We start from the raw sequence: 14543 nt of genomic DNA, 5'->3' as shown, positions 1-14543 counted from the left end.
TATTTTTACCAAAATCTGTATTTAAGTGTTTATAGAAGTTTTATTCATAATTGCCAAAAATTGGAAACAACAAACAGGTGAATAGATAAATAAGCTGTGTTATATCCAAACAATGGAATATTATTCAGCCACAAATAAAACCAAATTATAGATTTATACAACAGTTATAGATTTATACAACAATATAGATGTATCTTAAATGCATTCTGCTAAGTGAAAGAAATCAGACCCAAAAGATTATATATTGTATGACTGAATTTATAGGACATTCTGGAAAAGGCAAAACTCTGGTGATAGAAAACATAAGTGGTTGCCAAGGGTGGGAGGAGGGGGATGGGTTGAATAAAGGTTGTTGTGAAAGGGAATTTTCAGTATGGTAGAACTGTTCTCTATGGTATTGGAGTTATGGATACATTACTCTATGTATCTGTCAAAAATCCACAGAACTATATACCACAAACAATGAGCTTTATACAAATTAAAAAAATCAATCAGTATATTTGTAGATCATAGGACAGAATGCAGATCTATAACAACTGAATTTAACTGCAAAGTAAACATAACCTAATTTCACTGAAGGGGATGGGTAAAGAGCCGACCTTGGTGATTTTTAGAAAGCATTGTTTTGACTCAATATTATAAGGCTAAAGACAAAAAGAATTGTACATAACACTGTACTAAAGATTTTTTTCTCACACAGAGTAGGAGTTAGCAATTCTGAAGCTATTAGGTTGGTGCAAAGATAATTGCGGTTTAACGGCAAAAACCACAATTACCTTTGCACCAACTTAATTTTTTACATTATACAAATAAGAACATAAATGGTAGATAATGGGAGCTAGGTTTCTCACTTCTAGCAAAAGAAGCTAAAAATTAGGACAAGGGAAGGCTAGAATGACCCCTATAATGTTGGATTAGAATTGGGAATGCCTAGATGAACTCATGTTTATATATAGATAAAATCTGATATAGTTACGGATATGGAAAACAATTGGAAAACAATTTGGCAGTTTCTTGTAAAATTAAATATATCGACATATTTTATATAAGGCTTATACTGCATATAATGTATATACTATATACATTTCTCTATGGATCAGTTCCCTGATTCCTTACCCCAACTCACACAAACCCCACCTCTGCCCAGTCCAAGCACTTTTATTTTTACCAAATATATTTTGGGGCATGCAGCCAACATGGGGATGGCATGAAGCCTGGAGTAAATATGCTACATACATGAATTAGTATATATAAATCTATTTCCTAGCTCTGTCCATTGAGGGGAGCGTAGAAGCACTGACACCCTAGTAACAATGAGAAGGCTAGTGCCTTGATCTTAATTTCTTTTCTTTTTTTTGGTAGGGTGGGGGACAGGGTTTCACTCTGTTGCCCACGCTGCAGTGCAGTGGCATGATCTTGGCTCACTGCAGCCTTGACCTCTTGGGCTCAGGCAATCCTCCCACCTCAGCCTCCTGAGTAGCTGGGACTACAGCTACTGTGCACATCACCACACCCAACTAATTTTTGTAGAGATGGGTGTAATAGCTAAGGTTCTCTAGTGGAACAGAATTAATGGAATATATATATATATATATATATATATATATATATATATATGAGTTTATTAAGTATTAACTCACATGATCACAAGGTCCCATAGGCTGTCTGCAGGCTAAGGAGCAAGGAGAGCCAGTCCAAGTTCCAAAACTGCAGAACTTGGATGTTCAGGGGCAGGAAGCGTTCAGCACGGGAGAAAGATGTAGGCTGGGAGGCTAGGCTAGTCTAGCCTTTTCACTTTTTTCTGCCTACTTTATATTTGCTGGCAGCTGATTAGATGGTGCCCACCAGATTAAGGGTGGGTCTGTGTTCTCCAGCCCACTGACTCAATTGTTAATCTCTGATGGCCACACCTTCACAGACACACCCAAGATCAATACTTTGCATCCTTCAATCCAATCAAGTTGACACTCAGTATTAACCATCACAACAGGGTTTTGCCCCATTGCCTAGGCTGGCCTTGAACTCCTGGGCTCAAATGATGGGCCTGCCTTCACCTTCCAAAGTGCTGGGTTTACAGGTGTGAGCCATGCTACTGTGCCTGGTGGTCCTGGCCTTTGATTTCTAAATAACATTTTCCAATAAAAAGAAGTGCTCAATAGTAAAATGACTGATTCTAGAGCTGGAGCAGGGAAAATACAAGCTAATTTAGTTGGTACTGCTATACCAATGCTGATTTCTTAGTTTTGACAAGTGGACCATGGTTATGTAAGATGTTAACATTAAGGAAACATTGGGGGAACCTGGGTGAGGTATATATAGGAGTGCTGTACTATCTTTGCAGCTCTTCTTTAAATCTAAAATTATTTCAAAATAAAGAATCGTTTAAAACATGGGGGAGATGAAAAAATGTATTCTAGCTAATGGGAACTACGTGAGTGAAGCACAGAAATAAGAAAACCCCTGGTTTGTGACTGAGGAGCTAGCTGCTGGGAGGGAGGGGAGAGCAGACAGAGATAGAGAAGTTACTTAAGCCAACATATTCCAAGCATAAATTTTGATGCTTGGAAAGGCAGGATCAGACCATGTGGTCCTTATATGTATAGGGACCATATGATGCATCATCTGAACTGAAGCACGTTTGAGAATGAAAGGGCATGCTCAGAAGACAGGTGGCAAGGACAACAAGCATAAACTAGGACTGTCCTAGCAAACTAAATGTATGGTCATCCTGTGTATATGCAGGGGGCTTGGACTTGATTTTGAGAGCAGTGTTTTCCATTATGCATATTTAAAAGTTTTACAGACAAGTTCCACCATCAAATACACTCATAAAATACTGGGTAAAAGAAATTTATACTTGTTTCTTTCCTGAACCACTTCTCAGTGTCTTTAATTTACAAATATGCTCTGTGAATCTTCAAGAATGTAATATAATATGTTTCCCAAACATTTCTTTGTAGACCAATTCCCTGATTCCTTACTTCAACCCACACAATTCCCCAGCTCTCCCCAATCTAATCATTTTGGGTTTTTTTCTTAAGAAATACAGTTCAGGGAATGCTGCAATCATGGAAATGGCATGAAGCCTGGAGCAAAGTTCTCAGATTGGAGCTTCAAATATTCAGTGGTGGCTTTGACAATAATAAAGTTGAGAAGACCCGGAGATAGAAGATCCAACAAGGAGGCTATTGCAGTGGATCAGGATGTCAACCGTGAGGGACAGAGAGAAGAGGGCACATATGAACAACACTTAGGAGGTAAAATTAGAAACGAAAATACCAGTCATCAGGAGATAAAGTTAGAAACAAATATACCAGTCATCATGCTATAATGGCCCATGTAAGATTTCCATGGGATATCTGTTTATTACCTCCATGTTCAAAAGCTAGGGCAAAATCGATTCTGTGCTTGATATACGACTAGGCACTTGTGTGATCTTAAACAGAAAACAAGTAGACTGTAGAGAGACATGGAAGGTGCTTAAAAATAAGGCACAACTGAACTAACTCTTGTTTATTAAGTATTAATTTAAGCTTCCTTTTAATCTAGCACAGATTTTTTAAACCAGTTGTGGTTTTCCCATTGTATTATAAATAAAAACAAACTTTCATAAGTCAACTTGTCCTTCTCACTTACCAGTAAGTCCCTGTTTGCTCTATTTACCTTTTTGCGTCTTTTACTTCTTTGGCTTTCCCAGAAGATCATATAGTGGTCACGTAAAAAATATTTTTGGTTCAGTAACTATTACATGAACCAGCAATTATCTCCTTCTATTCCCTGGAATTGCTATCCCAGACACTGGAGATACAGCAGTGGACAGTTCTCCATCCTACATGAGGGATGTTACATAGGAGATATTTATGGTATTTATATTAATAAAGACACAACAAGTGTGCAGATAACATTCCCCACTCAAGAACTTCAAAATCTCTCCTTGGGGATATTAATTTGGTTTCCTTCAAAATCTCTCCAAGAAGGCCCAAATCTCACAAATACTATTTCTGAAAATCCAAATTACAAGCCTTCAGTCATAGGTAACTTCTGCACATGGAAATGATTTATTTTGGGAGATGTGACATTATCACTCATCAAATTAGGAGACTTTTAAAGCCCTACCAGGTTCAAGACACCTGGCTGAATTTAACTTGGTGGCAGCCAGATTCGCAGATGAAATATTATAAGTGTCAGGAACTCTTAGTAATTCATTTATCCTAATACTTCTAAATTTTGCAAGCTTGTCTAGACTATACTTCTTTTTTTTCCATTTGAATACCAAAGGATGAAATCTTATTCTAAGTTTTCAAAAGACCTGGAAGGAATCCACTTATAACATATTTTAAAACAAGAAATTGGAATGAGCCCAGGATGAGGGCTCAGACAGCTAAGTTTTGGTCCCAGCATAATCAGTAACTATCAGGGCAACTTGAAGAGGCCACTTAATCTCAGGTTCTTCTGTAGTGCATTGTACCTTCCCCCCAAGAGCCCAGGGTTCTATCAATGGTAATATGAATGGGTATTTGGAAAGCGCATTAAACCTCACACGGATGTAAGATCCTTTCATGAGTTCTTTCAATGATTGAAATGTTTCTTCCTAAGTTCACCAGCCACTTCCTAATTCTCAAGTACAATGCACTACTTTCAGTTATTTATTTATTTGAACTTTCAGTGACAGGTGACATCATGGACCGTTCCCTCTTTTTTTCCTTCATTCTCTAGTTTACCTTTTCCTGGTTTATTTCCTATCTTGTGGGTTACTCGTTTTCGGGGTTATTCTTTCTCTGTCCATCTCTCTTAAACAGATAACATTCCACACTTAGTGTTGGTGAGTTCCAATCAGAATTCTATCCTGGGTTTTGTTTTTTTCCACCTAACTGCATCTGGACTTTTGATATCACATATCCAGGTAATCATTTTAGAAAATAGTGTTGCCTTAATATAGGCAAAGACTAAGCCAATCTATCTTCTAATTAATTTGGAGAGGGCTTTCTTTCATTTGTAGCAATTGATGCTTTTCATCTAACAATTACATTATATTTGCATATTTATCATTGGAACAGCCTCTGCTTGTTTTAAACCCTGTGAAAACTACGCCCTGCTTTTCAGGAATGCTTAGAATGACTTGTATGTACTAGGAAGACTTGTTTACTAAGTGAGCACCCAGAGATGACTCTTCACTTATTCCTTCATTGTTCCTGCTAGGATTGTGTATTCGCCTTTGCATTTTTTGATAGAGCTGTGAACGCGATCTACTGCAGTTAAAGGTTAGCAAACAAGATAGGCAAGAGCTAATGGGGCGGGGTGAAGACCCGCGTGCAAGAAGGCTGGCTTCACCAGATAAAGAAGACAACTGTCCTCCATTCTGTCCTTTTTTGCACGCAGGCTAAGAGGCGTTCACCATATCTACGTCAGGCTTCAAAGAACAGCTCCCTTGCAATTTTGCTGATACCCCCATTCCTTAGCTTGGAACCGGAGGGGCGGTGAGGGCCGCTGTCACTCAGCCCTGCGGGCCAATAGAAAAGGGGTGAGCCCCGCCTTCTTCCTTGAGTTGTGCTGCGGGCATGCGCACTGGGCGTCCCCACGCCACCGCCCATCAGCTGAGAATTGCAGCTGAAGGCTCCGGGGTCGGTGGGTGACGGCGGTCGGAGGTGTAGGAGGGAGCCGCGGGGGTCAAGGTAAGAGGACCCTGGGGAGGGGGGCTCCCTGGCCGGGCGACAGGGAGGCGCGGTACCCCTACGGCTGCTGCGCCTCCTTGTTTGTGCGCGTGGTCAGGTGGCCGCCGCCCTGCGCTCTGCAGCAGGCACTCGGGAGGCGAGGAAGGGAGGGACTGCCCCGGCTCCCGGAGCGTCTGCGGCTCCTCACGCCCCCAGGCCGGGTGCAAGGGCGCGGCGCGTTCCGCATTCCGGGTGCGCGCGGCTGTAGTCAGGTGGGCCTGGCCAGCCACGCACCCGCCGCGGTCCCCAGGGCAGCGCTCCGGAGGCGCACGGCTGGCGGAGCGCACCCCGGGGAGGGCGCCAGAGCCGGCTGGGGCCCAGCTCAGGAATCCAGACACGACCAAATGACCTCTTCCTCTTTTCAACTCACGGATTGAAAAACACACTAAACTTCCCGAATATAGAGGAACTGAAAAATGTAGGGCTGTAGCAGACGAACCGTGTATATTTGTTTATTCAGAGGCTTGTAGTATTGTTTTTTTAATTTGGTTTGATGACTTTAACATACTTAGACGTTCTTAGTATACACCTTTAATTAATTTACATGAAAACCTTTAAACATACATAAAATATTTCTAGTATTTCCTCCATGTTGTTTTCTAGTTACTTTCTTTAAATTCAGACAAAGAAAAAATGTTGCATTTCTGATCAAATGCTGTGTGTTTTTTCCCACAAATTTCTTACATTTGTTTGGCTCTTATCTGTATACGTTAATTTTTGTTTACCTCAGATCGTTGTATTCTGACTATAATTATATATAATATATAAAACTTGCCTAGAATCTGGAAGAAGAGAAAGTGATTATGAAATGCTGTGCTATTTAATAACGTTGGAGGTGGACATTTCTTTTGCAGGTTCTCTGAGCACACCTGGGCAGAGGCTGATATCGGTGTTAAACTGTGTTTTGTGATGTGGACAGGCCTTATAAGCCACTTTGAGAAGTTGGCCTCAGACTTGTGACTAGTTAAGAATAATGCTCTTAACTTCACAGTTTCTGTAGAGGTTAATATGATACCATATTAACTCATTAACATCATAAGTTTTCCTCAGATATGTTACTTATGTTGCTCTTGATAACAAAATCAATCCTCATTTTGATTATGACCCCAAACTTTAAGTGCTGATGATTGAAAAGTAAATTATAGAAAATATTCACAGTAAGTCTGAGTAAAGTTTGCTGTGATTCCATTTAATTTGCAAGTTTCATGTGTGAAAGTGTGAAAAAAACAATCCTCGATATTGTGAACTAAAACCAAGTAGTACAAAAGTTCAGTGATGGAAGAGCTAAGGCCAAAGAATGCAGTTAATGTAGTTTGTGCAGAGGATACTTATGTAGACAGAGCACCCTCATATTGAGGGTTTGAGCATTTACTATGCACCAGGCACTGTAGATTACACAGGCTGGCAAGGTCATCTCTCTCCTGTTTATATTCCAGAAGTAGCTCCTGTTTGTATTCCAGAGGTGTAGGGATAAATAATAAACAGTGATTAATTCGACTTTCGAGTATTGTGAAGCAGTAAGTTAGATTGACAAAGAGTGGCCAGTGGTGAGTTCTCACTTTCAGACCAGAGTGGTCACAAAGGTTTCTCTAGCATGTGATGAGGCCTTGCTGGGGAGAAGGAGCCAGTCACGTGGAGATCATGGGAAGAGCCTTCTAGAAATAGGAAATGGCACCCAGCAAAGGCCCAAGGCAGCAAGAAGCCTGGGACCTTCGGGATCTGAAAGAAGGCACTGGAATTTTATGTTTTAGAAATGGTAATATTTACCCTCACGCTGGGTGTGTGTTCTTAGGAGGTGGGTACATTCATTCATTCTACAAATGTTTGTTAAGCACTTATGATGTAGCCAGGCACTGAGAATAGTGCAGTCCACAAAACAGACAAAAAAATGCTCACACCCCACCCCTCAGAACTTATTTGGGATAGAGGGTATAGAGAAGTCCAGTTGTTTATGCTGATGTTAATGATTAAGAAAGTGAAATTGACTACTTCTTTGCCCAGGGTAGATTTATAGAGCATGAGATATATGCTAAATGGAAATCTTAAGGATTCTACAGTATATCTGATTTTAACTGGGAGTAGTGTTTGACACTTCAAGATTAAATTTTAACATTCCTTTTGTTCATTCCTTTGTGTTCTTTAGAAGCCGTCTTGAGAAGACTCTCATCTGAGTGTTGCACTTTGATTCTCCCTTCCTGTTTTTCTCTTTATGATGTTTGTATATCTTCATAGAAAGATGATTATTGCAATGTGGAGGTTAGCACTGTGCAATAGATCTTTCTTTGAAGATGGAAGTGGTCTGTGAATGAGCTGTCCAAGCTGCTGGCCACTAGCCACACAAAATTTTTGAACGTTTGAAAGGTGTCTAATGTGACTGAGGAACTGAATTTTTCATTTAACTTGATTTTAATTAATTTTATTTTTTTTAAAAACGAGAGCTACAATGTAATTTAAGTGATACACAATATAAAACGGTGTAAATAGTCACATCAAAAATGAAATGTAGAGTAAAAGTGTAGTTTCTTACTGCAGTTACCCTGTTAGCAGCTTAAAATAACCTGTAATAAGATTTTTTTGCTTTTATTATTTTAATCGACAGATAATGATTTACATATTTGTGGATACATGTGATACATCAGTAGATGTGTACAATGTGTAATGATCAAATCAGGGTATTTAGCATATCCATTACCTCAAACATTTAACATTTCTTTGTGTTAAGAGCATTCACAATTCATTCTTCTAGCTATTTGAAAATATGCAATAAATTGTAATTAATTATATTCACCTTTTAGGGGTATAGAACACTAGACTTCATTCCTCCTACCTAGCTGTATTTTGATGTTAGTTAACCAACCTTTGGCTGTCCCCCTCCCGCCATCCTTCTCTGCTTCTAGTAACCACTATAATTTTAACAGCCCATTTAGTTAGTGGCTAGTCTATTAGTGCAGGTCTAGGTAATGAATTATATAATTATTATTCTGAGCAATTAAATAGGAATTCTGAGTGGGCTTTCAAAAGTATTCAACAAGAGTACTTTAGTGCGTAGCAGCTCTGGGCTAGGTAATGGAGACTGATGTGGAAAGCAGACATCTGAATAACTCAGCATCCATTTAGCCTATATGCAGAGATCATAAGCTTTTAATCAATTTGTAGTTACCTATCCTATCCGTCTATGCTAGTATTTGTATATATATTTTTTAAAGACAACCATTTGGTTCCTTTCCTTTGTGTGTCTCATGATCAAAAGAGCCAACTGTTGTTGCCTTTTAGATACCACTTATTAGCAGAATAATAGAGAAAAGGAGTAAGCTGTTCCTCTGTGTTACCTTGATCAACTCATATAGTTATCCCAAGCATGTTCCTTCATCTTAGGAGTGGGAATAGCAAAACTTCATATGGGGCTTGCAGAAAAGTGGTAAATTTGGTTTTTCTTTTGTCTTATTTTATTTTATTTTGAGACGAGTCTCGCTCTGTCACCGGGCTGGAGTGCAGTGGCGTGATCTTGGCTCACTGCAACCTCTGCCTCCTGGGTTCAAGCGATTCTCCTGCCTCAGCCTCCTGAGTAGCTGGCACTACAGGCGCATGCCACCACACCCGGTTAATTTTTTTAGTAGAGATGAGATTTCACCATGTTGGCCAGGATGGTCTCAATCTCTTGACCTTGTCATCTGCCCGCCTTGGCCTTCCAAAGTTCTGGGATTACAGGCGTGAGCCACCGCGCCCAGCCCAAATTTGGTTTTTCTAAGTGAGTGAGTTCACCTGCCCTCAATTTTGTTATACAAGGAAGCAGTATGGCTTAGTGTTTAAAAAATGTCGGCTCTGTGGTTATTTTCAAATTTTTGCTCCTTTGCTTAAGCAAATTCTTTATTCTCATTATGCCTCAGTTTCTTCATGTAAAAAAATCACATTAGCAATTATACCCACATCATAGGCTTGTAAGAATTAACTGAGAAAATAAATTTAAAAGTCATAAGCACAATGCTTAGGAAATGTAAGTCCTGAATGAGTGTTGGCCATTGTTAACTTTGTTTTATTTTACACATCTTACTTTATCTTTTGCAAATTGCTTTTCATTCTTCACACACGTGATTCCTGGCTAGATACAGTGGCTCAAACCTGTAATCCCAGCACTTTGGGAGGCTGACACTGGAGGATCGCATGAGCCCAGGAGTTCAAGACCAGTCTGGGCAACAAAGTGAGACACCCATCTCTATAAAAAAATCAAAAAATTAGTGGGATGTGGTGGCAGGTGCCTGTGGACCCAGCTACTCGGGATGCTGAGATGAGAGGATTGCCTGAACCTAGAAGTCAGGGCTGCAGTGAGTCGTAATCACACCACTGCACTCCAGCCTGGGTGCTCCTGTCTCAAACAACAACAACAACGCCAAACAAAGAAAAAGTAAAACAAAACTCATGATTCCAGTCAATCTAAGTAGCACCTCTTTGGGTGAATGAAGCCACTTGCCAATTGTCTCACCAGCAGGAACTTTCTCACATTTAGTAGCTTAAGGAAAGGGATGAAGAAAATTGATTGTGTTTGTGACTAAGTGATTGATTTTCCAGAGAGGAAAAAAGGTGGCCTTGAAAGAAAACAGTGAGAAGACTTGGCCTACACTGGTGTGAGTTTTAAGGGTAAAGAAAATGCTATAGAATACTGTCCTTGACTTGATAGAACTCTTTATGGGAGAGAGAGTAGGCCTCAGGTGTGCTTGCATGGTTTTGAGACAGGTGATGAGTTTCTCTTGGTCTTGTGCTGATGCTGGTCCTGCAGCTGCAAGAACAGATCATAACTTTCCTCTGTGTAGGGTGGAAAAGCATTTGTTCTCTGGATGTGCATTATCTCATTTTGATCCTGGCAATGGGCCCAAATGCTAAGTGTCTTGCCCAAAGTAGAGATTTCCAGTTGCTACTTCCATGGTGTGCTGCACAGGCAATGGCTGAGTTCTTGTAGCTTCACAGACATGTAGACACGAGAGAAAGCCAAGGGTATGAGCTGGAGACATGGATGTGCAACTCATTCAGGTATAGGTTAAAATGGAACCATGTGTATGGAGGAACATCCCCAGAGAGTACATGAATAACAGACTGAACATTTTTTCATTCAAAGTGTTTGTTTTGGCTTGTAAGCCAGTTTTTCCAGAGATCTACTTGATAGAAGGAAAGGAGAAAGGAAGATGTCATTGAACCAAGAGAAAATTGTCTTTATATATACCTTGGAATATTATTTGGCAATAACAAGGAATGAAGTACTGATATATGATACAGCACAGATGGACTTTGGAAGCATACTAAGAGAAAGAAGCTAGTCTCAAAGAACACATTGTATGATTCCATTCCTATGAAATGTCCAGAATAGGCAAAGCTATAAAGATACAAAGTAGATTAGTAGTTGCCTTTGGCCAGTGAGGTTGGGGAGAAATGGAGAGTGATTGCTAATGATTACAAACTTTCCTTTTAGAGTAATAGAAATGTTCTAAAAGTGATGATGGTACAATGTTGTGAATATATTAAAAACCATTGGATTGTGTACTTCAAGTAGATGTATTGTATTGCCATATCTCAATAAATTATATCTCAATAAAGCCATTTTATTTATATAAATTTAAGGGGTGCACATGCAGTTTTGTTACATGGTTATATTGCATAGCGTGAAGTCTGGGCTTTTAGTGTAATCATCACCTGAATAATGTACATTGTACCCATTAAGTAATTTCTCATCCCGCACCCTCCCATCCTTAAGTCTCCAATGTCTTATTATTCCACCCTCTGTCCGTGTGTACAAATTATTTAGCTTCCACTTACAAGTGAGAACATACAGCATTTGACTTTTTTCTGAGTCATTTCACTTAAGATAATGGCCTCCAGTTCCATCTGTGTTGCTGTGAAATATATAACTTCCGTCTTTTTTAAGGTTGAATAGTATTCCATTGCATTTATATACACTACATTTTCTTTATCCATTCAGGAATGTTAATGGACACATGATGGGCACTTAGGTTAATTCCAAATCTTTGCTCTTGTGAATATTGCTACAATAGACATACGAGTGCAGATATCTTTTTGGTGTAATTTTTTTTTCTTTTGGGTAGATACCCAGTAACGAGGTTACTGGATCAAATATTAATTCTATTTTTAGTTCTTTGATGACTTGCCATGCTGTTTTCTATAGAGGTTGTACTACTTTACACTCTCACCAACAGTGTGTGTGTTCCTTTTTCTCTGCATTCTTGCCAACATCTGTACTTGTTTGACTTTTTTTCTTTTTTTTTTCTGTTCAAGATGTGTTTGTGGATGACTTTTTAATAGCCGTTCTGACTGTTTTGAGATGATGTCTCATTGTGGTTTTAATTTGTATTTATCTGATGCTTATTGATGTTAAACATTTTCCATATGCTTCTTGGCCATTTGTATGTCTTCTTTTGAAAAATGTCATTCATGTGCTTTGCCCCCTTTTTAATGGGGTTATTTGTGGGGTTTTTTGTTGAGTTGTTTGAGTTTCTTGTAAATTCTGGATATTAATCTCGTTGGATGTGTAGTTTGCAGATATTTTTCTCCCATTCTGCAGGTTGTGTGTTCATTCTGTTTATTATTTCTTTTGCTGTGCAAAAGCTTTTTAGTTTAATTAAATCTCATTTGTCTATTTTTTGTTCTGTTGCCTGTGCTTTTGAAATCTTAGTCATAAATTCTTTGCCTAAACCAATGTCCAGAAGAGTTTTGCCTATATTTTCTTTTAGTATTTTAATCGTTTTAGGTATTACTTTTAAGTCTTTAATCCATCTTGAGTTGATTTTTTTTTATATATGGTGACAGATAAGGGTCCAGTTTCACTCTTCCGCATGTGGCGATCCAATTTTCCCAGCACCATGGATCGAAAAGGGCGTCTTTTCCTCAGTGTATGTTTTTGTCAACTTTGTCAAAAAGATCAATTGACTGTAGATATGTGACTTTACTTCTGACTTCTCTATTCCATTCCATTGTTCTATGTGTCTGTTTTTATATGAATATCATGCTGTTTTAGTTACTATACCCTTTTAGTATAATTTGAGGTCAGGCAATGAGATGCCTCCAGCTTTGTTCTTTTTGCTTAAAATTGCTTTGGCTATTCAAAACCTGTTTTTTTTTTGTTTTTTTTTTAAGTGACTTGGAGATGCATTTAAAATTGCATGGTTTCAAGGATGTTCCAGATGGTGTTGGTGTCATTGAATCCCCATGTCTACTCTTGTTCTGTCTGGGCCCAAGTCCAAGGCTACCTGGAAGGAAGTTTATTCCTGTCTCCCCACTGTAGTGGTCCAGCTGTCTGACTTTAGGTGTGAATTTACCCTTTAATGAAATTGCTTTTGGATCTATCTCTAGGATTTGGTGAGACCCAAAGAGCCCAGAATAGATCAGCTGTACCTGAGAGGGAAATTGGAGAATATCTAAAAGCAGCCAGGACTTTCAGGGTGGCCAGGCACATTCAAAGTGCACCAGAGTTCCAGGCATAGAACCAGTACTGTTCTAACGGTCTCAACAGTTCAGCTGTTGTACTTCCTGCCAACACTGTCCCTTAGAGCAAAGACACGTATTTCACTGTGGCTTTTTCTCTACCAGAAATCTTCTGTGGCATTAGTTCTATGTGGTAGCAAGCATGGATGGCCTTGGCATCAGAACCCTGGGACTGAATCCCACCTCCACCTGTGGGTGGGTTGGGTTACCATTACTTAATCATAATAAGCCCGCTATTTGCTCATCATTAAAACAAGAATAGTGCCACTTAATTGAAGGAGGAGGTTGTGAAAATTAAACTAGTCTGTGTGAAATAATTTTCGTGTCACAGATGTGCGAGAAATGTTAGGCCATTCCTCTCTTTCCCTTTCTGTTGTTTTCCCCTTGTCCCAGCTGTGAATCATCTGATCCAGGGTTGGCCAGGAACCTTCCCTTCCTTTAGTAAATACCATACTGTGTGTGGCCTTTCCACGTGCTCTGGGTCTCTCCACCCCAGCCTTCGTGTCCTTGCCTTTGTTGTTCTGCATACTGGTCATAACCAAGCATCCAGATCTTAATGTTTCTATTTCATAAAGTCTTTCTAGACAAGGGTGATGGTCATTTTTTCTTTTTGTAGCCCTTCTCATTTTAGCCTAGCATGTGATCTTTTATGGATTTGTGGGGTTTTTTTGTTGGTTTGCATTGTTAACTTTATCCTTCCTCCTAAATGACAAACTTGATTTGAGCAGATACTGTGTCAGTGTGTTTTGTTTTGTTTGCATCTCCCAGGTGCTTAGTTTAATGCTGGGCATGTAGCAGGCTCTTAGTAGAGAGCTAGCTTACAAATTGACCACCAACAACTTCGCAGTATTGCAGTGCATATTCATGGAAAAGATGGGTTGGCAGTAGTTGAAATTCTTTGCTGTGCGCAGTTCTGTACGCAGGGACATTCCTTTTCAACCTTCTTTCCAAACCCTGATTGGAGTGGTGTGGATTGAAGAGGTAGAGAATGTCATCTCACCTGCCTCCTGTGGCAGTATCTCAGTGTCTCTTCTATTCTGAGATGCTGGCTGCTGAAAGGGGAGAGTCATTCGTTCTCCTTCCTCTGTCAGGAAGATTTGATAAACATTTTATATGACATTTGCTTCTCAGTAGTTGGCTCTGCTATTTCAAATTTAACCTTTTCCATTAAAATTAGAGCCCTGTTAATCATACATTCCTGAGCAGGTCCTGTGTGTGTGTTAAATTATATATTAAGGTTGGTGCAAAAGTAATCGCCATTTTTACCATTACTTTTAATGGCAAAAACCATGATTAAAAGTAATGGTAAAAACTGCGATTACTTTTCCACAACCTAATACAATG

General features: G+C 39.4%; 1 protein-coding gene across 2 annotated transcripts in view; it reads left to right on the top strand.

Annotated features, from left to right (window-relative positions):
• The first annotated feature begins 5542 nt into the window (after positions 1-5542).
• Positions 5543-14543, top strand: part of STX7 (syntaxin 7) — a 52429-nt gene continuing 43428 nt past the window's right edge. The window contains exon 1 of one of the 2 annotated variants that reach the window (XM_054491473.2): positions 5543-5672. The gene's annotated coding sequence lies outside the window, so the exon portion shown is untranslated. The remainder of the gene's footprint in view (positions 5673-14543) is intronic. The other variant, XM_063666607.1, reaches the window with a different exon arrangement.

This window comes from Pongo pygmaeus, chromosome 5 (assembly GCF_028885625.2).
Source record: "Pongo pygmaeus isolate AG05252 chromosome 5, NHGRI_mPonPyg2-v2.0_pri, whole genome shotgun sequence".
Taxonomy (NCBI): Eukaryota; Metazoa; Chordata; class Mammalia; order Primates; family Hominidae; genus Pongo; species Pongo pygmaeus.
Note: the sequence above shows the minus strand (reverse complement) of the source record. Positions and strands in the feature narration are given on the sequence as shown.